Below are 7,500 nucleotides of genomic sequence, written 5' to 3'. Positions count from 1 at the left end.
TCCCGGTTTTACGGTCCAGAAAAATTACTTTCATATAAATCCCTGTTTGTGATATGAGCTCTATTTAAATCAGTCGGTTTCAGAAGTCAAAGAATTTGATGCGTTTCCCTTAAGCGACGGCGAATTTCCATCAGCCAGGAGAAAAGAGTTTTGGATTTTATAGTCGACTGAATATCGATTAAAGCTTTTTATTTCAAGAGATACGAATAGCAGGAAGGCTTTGTGATCGAGAGGTGTGTGTGAGTGTGTTTGTGTGTGCAATGGTGGATTTTTTCTATAATTTCAATCGACGAATTGTAGAAAAAATTCCCAACTCTCCTTTCAATATAGAGATGAGAGAAATCGTAAACATAGAACAGATTGATCACGTATATCATTCAAATGATATTCTATAAATATAAGAGAAATATGTGTAAAGAACCAAGAACACATGGAAGAACGTAAAACTATAATAAAAAATAAATAGCGATTGAAAAAAAAATGCAGTTTTGGTATTCACATATCTATAATTCTACGTCGTTTATGTAATTTCCTTTTTATAAAAGTACATCTTCTTCAATCGTGAGATGGCTTTGATCTATTAGACTGCTTTTAAATAGCTTTCCTTCAACAAGAAATGATGTACAGCAATATTCGTTTACATGAAAAATTGAAAAGTCCCTTTTTATTTGGAAATCCCGTGATTCTTTTATCTCTTGATGAGAACAGTAAATCTTATTATAATTTCAAAATTATTTAATCAGTTTGATAAAAAATGGCAATTAATACTCACACGATCATGCAAAATATCAGAATATCTTCACTAAAAGAATCAACTGTTTGTAATGTGATTTTATGAAGTTTTGTGTGATTTGATCTGTCTTATTAATGTGGGTTTGTTTGTTTAGATTCACACGTGTGTGTGTGTGACTATATTCGCCACAAAGATTCCGGGCGAAATAGGTTCCACCCCTTGATTAGATCTTAGCCAATCACAATATCTCTCACGTTAGCAACGGTCACAATACACCCCCTTACAAATATGAAGCCGTTAACGCAGGAGACAACATGATTGGCTATGAGATCATCAGGGGGTGGGGCTTATTTCACCTAGAATCTCTGCGGGGACTATAGTTTGATTAAAGGATGAAGTCGAGTGTCTTTGCTATTCTAATAATTTCCATCGATGGGACTTTTAGCTGTGAAATCTTTCGATCTTCTCATTACACCATTGGAATACCAGTTCATGACTCTTTTGTGGTCGAGAGGCAACTGGATGAAAGGCGTAACTTCAATGAACCCAATTACTTTTAGGCACAACTGAGGACCTGAGGGTTTGACGCATGCAAACTGAATAATATGTTCCATCTAGTATTCTCGGTCATGTGGCTCTTTCTGAGGATGGAGTTTCGAGAAAAGGGAAAACTCAACATTCAAAAGAAGTGCTACAATGTTGACAGGTTATATCTAATATTTTGGAGGTTTTTTTAGAATTTTTGATGAATGAATAATCAATAGATTTTCTCCGAAAAGGCTCATTCAAGTGTTCTGAACTGTGAATATTGGTTTCTCTTATGGTCATATTGATAAAATATCCGATTTAAATTTCCTGAGTCATTCAGCTTTCATCAAGAAAAATTCGTTATATCAGGATGAAGACATTTGCTATGCACATAATCATCATTTTCTCCTACTCCTACGCCTATGACGCAAAGGGCCTCTGTTACAATTCGCCAGTGATCTCTGTCTTGAGCTTTTAATTCAAAACTTCTCCTTTCATCATCTCTGAGATTACGATTCATAGTCCTCAGCCATGTAGGCCTTGGTCTTCCAACTCTTTTTTTTCCTTGTGGAGCCCAGTTAAATGTTTGATGAACTAATCTCTCTTGGAGAGTGCGTAGAGCATACCCAAACCATCTCCATCTCCATGTCATTTAACCTTATTATATCTTATATCACAATCTAAAGAAAAATATCGAAGAGTAATATGAAGTTCTTGCCTTTGACCACCCCCAAGAGGCTGTATGTAAATTGAATATTTAGCAGCAATGTAAAACAGTCAAGTCATGCCGGCTGCAGATATTTACATTTAGATTAAAAATGGTTCGATTTCATTTACATACTTCTCTCTATTATGAGTTGCTTGTCCAATGTCTCATTTAGGTTACGGCCATTTTATCTGAAAGGGAAATTTGATTAATATTCATCCATTTTGGTGCTTTCGTCAGCTCCCATCAGTTTTGAAAGAACTTGGCGTTTTTATCTTCATGAAACCAGAGCTATTTTTCCTTGGTTATTCAAACAAGTCTAGACATTGCTATCACTTTTTCTTTATTGATAAATGATATTCAAAGGTACAGAAAGACATTAATGATCAACAGACGCTACGTGATATTTTGACTTAATTCTGAATAAAGTTAAGCGTTCTCTTGCTTGAGGGTAAAATTGGGCACACTATTCTATCTTATTCCTTTTCCTCTTGTTTTTTTGGAGTTTTTTATAGTTTATATAGAAGATATTTATTTTGACCTTGTTACTGTTCTTAGAATATTTAATTTTTCTTGTTTCCTGTCCTCACTGGGGCCTTTTTCCCTGTTGGATCCCCTGGGCTTATAACATCCTACTTTTCCAATTAGGGTTGTAGATTAGGAAGTAATGATAACAATGATAAAAATCAGTAAACCATTCGTGGGCGAGATTAAACTTACTTTGCAAAGGCGATTTTATTTCTTACATCTACTAAAAGACGGGAACCTGGGAAACAATTTTGTGTGTGCGTATGTGCACGTAATTATATGTTTATATTACACGTGTGTACATGTCCGTGTTGATATCTGTATATCCAAATGCTATATCAATACTTTCTATATAAAGAAAAAACAATCTTCCTTAAATCCGATCTAAAACTGTCCCGAAAGAATTGGTAAAACAGAAATCGCAAAAATTTGTAGAAAATACAAATTTAATTGGTTTGATAAGATTTTCTTACTCTTTGAAATTAAATTCATCAACAATAAGGTTTGTTTAATAATAATGATGATAATAATAATGATAATGATATTGATAATGATAACGATAATGATAATGATAATGATAAAATTAATTATTTTTTTATTACAGTTGTATCTATACGTACACACGTTTATAGATTATTATAATCAATACCTCGTCTATCATACCATTTTGGATACCCTGTGTAATCCACTAGTTTCTACCGATTATATCTTGTAATGTAATTCGCTGCTGTTTAAACATTAATAGTTGACATTTGCATTAATAGAGCATCGGTAATGTCAAACAGTCCAAATGGCTTACTCGTGGATAATGATCATTAGTTATTTATATGAATATTTCTTATAAACACTATTGGTTATGGTGCTGTAATATGTTTGAATAAGTACAGTGATATCGGAAGTTAATTTGTAGGATAGACGTGTTTTAACACATTCATGGACAATGAATTGTTATCAATTTTGTAAATAATAAATGGATGTGTGTTATTTTCATGGAACATACACAACACTATTAAGGATAAATAGATTTGATTAGCACCTTAAGAAATATATACATAGTTTTTTTAGCTGGAAATGCATATAGGAAAAATCTTTCCTTGAGCTTACATGTTTTTTTTTATAGTTTAGATCCACGGGCTTCAGATATTAAACTACAAACTGAGTTAGAAAAAAACCCGGAAAATTGCCCTTCCTCTACATTCTGATCATGATTGAACAAAACAAATGCGCTTTTAAAGTTTCTGATCTCCAATTCTAGTTATCACGATGTTTCGCTGAATCTGTCTGTCTTTTTTTCCAGAGCATTCAGAAGATATCCTCATTGTTATCTCTAAAACACTCAAAGATATGACTTAATCAATATATACAGAATATATTATTAATGCAGCTGAATAATGAATTCAATAGACAGCAAGCATTTTGTCCAAGTTAAGAAGAGAGCCAGGAGCTGAAGACCAGACAGGAAAACAATAGGCCTACTTGAAACAAGGTATAATGAATTAATTAAAACATCTCCCAAGAATGAACTGATCACCGGAGATTTTAAAAGACCTTCTCAATAAGCCCCCCTCCCTCGTAGAAAAAAAAAAAAAAAAAAAACACTCAGTTGAATATGTTCGTATGACATACAGAAGTCGCTGTAATAACTGAAGCTTGACTAAGCGCTTTTTAGAACTAGTTTTCTGTTAAAAACAAAGGTTTTGCAGTTTCCCATCGACAGCTTAACAAAGGAAAAAGTATCATCAATCTATTGGAAATCCGTTTACAGGGATAAATTAATTATAACGCCTATTTACAAACAAATGTTCCGAGGGATCAGCTGCTGGGGGTTAATTGGAAATTCTTAACCTTCCTACCATAGCATCGGTTAGTAAGGTTAATTACTATCTTGTATTACACCAAAGCTATTTCGCACTGCATAATCTGCCATTTGGTAATTAAAATTCTATGTGGTCATCGATCGCTAATGATAATGGGGTAAAAAAAAAAATTAAAAAAAGAGGCAAACAAATAATATATGTCTATAAATATCTGGCAAGGGATGCAAATAATCATTTGTGGGTATCATGGGAACAATCTAGTTTCAGAAGAAAACTAAATATCGATAATCCGAAAATTATGGCCGAAACAACCCGCTTTCGTTATTCTACAAGGTCTGTGTTTCACATCAATCACAAATTTATCAATTATTTCACAGTACAGCTGCTTGAAACTCTACTCATAAATAGAAGTCCTTTGTCTCCTCTAGATCAAAGGCTTTGATAAATTTTCTAGTTTGCACTATATTTACCTTCTCTATATTTCCTTCTATTCCAGATGTCAGCTTATCAATACAAATAATTCCTACCTTAGACACATACGGACCAATAGAGAGACAAGAGAGCTCACTCACCTCCAATATAGTTTAATCACAATGAATCCAATCAGCTGACTATAACTCCGACAATCGCCTTCACTAATAGCACATGACCTGACGTCACTGTGACGTTAGGTAAACAACTCTCTTCTTCACTAATTATCACAATATTACCTATTTCCTTATTACAAATAAATCTCTTAAAAGTTTCTTTTACAATTTTCTATATATCTATATATCCACCCTTTCTAATAATACTGTACTTTTGCTCTTAATAACCTTTCAACTATCATACTGTAACTATTCTAAATATTCTTAAAATAAATCATCAAAATAAATCCTCTTAACTAACTAGTGTTGTCTCTGAGTTTTACTTTGGTTTTGATGTTTGCAGTTATGAATATCTTTTTCTCCTTTACTGGGGCCCATAGGCTGACGAAATCGATTCGCTTCGACAATCTTCATACCAGGGTTAAAAGAATTCTTTTAAGCCTGTTTCATACAGCTTTAGATCAGTCAAATCTGCGATCAAGATCACAAGCATATACACATTAGGGATCTAGGCATAAGTTATCATATTGTGTAGTTTGTCACTATCAGCCGCAAAGGGGTTTCAGTATTTCTGTATGGCTGCCTTGAGCATTTTGATAACATGATGCTCCTTTTTGCCAGAACTCAGCTCAAGGTCATGACACACTGTTTTTGTCAGGTTCCAAGTCAAACTGATTCTTACAACACTTTTGCAATACTGTAGACTTCTGGTGTGATAATGAAGAACCTCTGTCTAGCATTAGCATTGTTTCATTATCATATTATAGTATCTCAACTTCTTTAGGATATTTTCCAATTTTGACTATTCACTTGATAACGCTGTTCAAACCACTTTGAAGAAACATTGTTTCTCAATCAGTTAGTGTACGAGATCTCTTAAATTGTGTTTGAGACATGTGTTGATAAATTTCTTACAATCATTTCAGTAGTGCTTCTTTTCTGTCAACATTTCTTGGCTTGGTGGCGGTCAGTAGCCAATGCATAAGAAGGTTAGTCCAGAGTACGTTGGATTTAGGGTTTGTTAGTTTCACTTGCAAAGCAACTACTTTGATACAAAACTTGTCAGATTTGTACAGTGAGTGTTCGTTGTACTGCTTTGCAGTCATCGTTAGACCTCAACATAGTTATCATGCACACTGGCCCTCTCTTCTACTATATCCAGCACATACTGCTTAGTCCATCCGGGGATGAGGGAAGCAACTTCCTTATCAGTATAAAAAAAAAAAGCACAGGATACGGCAAAAAACATTTTCAGCAACTTGTGGTCTATCAATCATATTTAGTTGAAAAGAAAGAAAAGAAATAGCGCATCAAAGACTACTTGAGAAATCTAACGGACCTTTTTACTTCATTGGGTGGGTGGGTGGGGGGGGGGGGGGGGGGGCAGTTTGAGCACTCCAAAAAGGTCCCCTCGATTTTACTATTTTCTTAAACTAGACCATCTAGGATAAAAAAAACCCAACGTGGATTTCTTATATCAGCCTGCTTTTCTCGCAATGTCACATTATACCGATAAACCTTACAAGATCTTATCTTTCTAATGGCAAAGACTACATCTCTATTTTAGTTTTTGAGCACTGACCATCGCAATTAGATATCTTTTTTCCTCTGCTACCGTTGCAGGAATTTTATCAATATTTAAAATAAAATAAAAGGGTAGTTTCTCTTGTTCTTAAACTAGACCATCTGGGCTAGAAACAAAAAAGTAAATAAAAACTCAAGTGGACTTCTTGAATCTTGTTAATTTTCCCATAATGATATCACAAAGTCATGACACTTCGCCGGTAGAGAATCTAACCTTTGATATAACCTACTTAGTCTTTCAACTGCTTATGGAGCTTGCTTTTAAAACTAAACTTTTAGTAATAGTTAATAACATTTAATACAGCTCCCCGTCAGCTTTTAGTCACAAAGCTAAATTTTCTAGTATGCAGGGCTATTTTTGCATAATCAACCAGAAAACAGTTTATTATCTTTCAAGATTCCCATGGGAGACATGTTGAAAATAAAATCTGAATGATTCATATAGGAACTTTTATTAAAGAAAAATCAACTCTTTAATTCGAGTTTTTCTACTCTAACTGAAAATCAGAAAAAATAAACGTGAAAATTTACAGCAACAATATCTAACTACTTGAAAACACATATGCAAGTTTCCAATCTTATTGATAAAATATTGTCAATTTCGTAAGCATATATTATGAAGGTTGGAAATATGCCTAAATCTGATTATCAAAATTAATAATGTGTCCACCCAGATATTTGAAAGTTTAACAATGTTATTGAAGTTTCGAAGCTTTGTTTTCAACAGCATTAACAATACACACATCAAATTTCATTTAGTTATTTCAACGTTTGAATTCTATTGAATTTTTTTCAAATTTTATACTCAAATCATTAGAAAGCATGTTTACAAGGATAGTATAATAAGTTATATAAATAAATGTACAAAATTTAAGTTAACTTTTTGTAGTTCAATGATGAGAATATAATGGCTTATATATATATATATGTATGGTAGTCTAACAATTATATATTTGTTAAATGTATAAATATTTTATTAAAAGCAGCTTTCTGTAGTTTATAGCATATATATAAAAG

Source organism: Palaemon carinicauda, unplaced genomic scaffold, assembly GCF_036898095.1.
Source record: "Palaemon carinicauda isolate YSFRI2023 unplaced genomic scaffold, ASM3689809v2 scaffold1107, whole genome shotgun sequence".
Lineage (NCBI taxonomy): Eukaryota > Metazoa > Arthropoda > Malacostraca > Decapoda > Palaemonidae > Palaemon > Palaemon carinicauda.
This window is presented reverse-complemented; position numbering follows the sequence as displayed.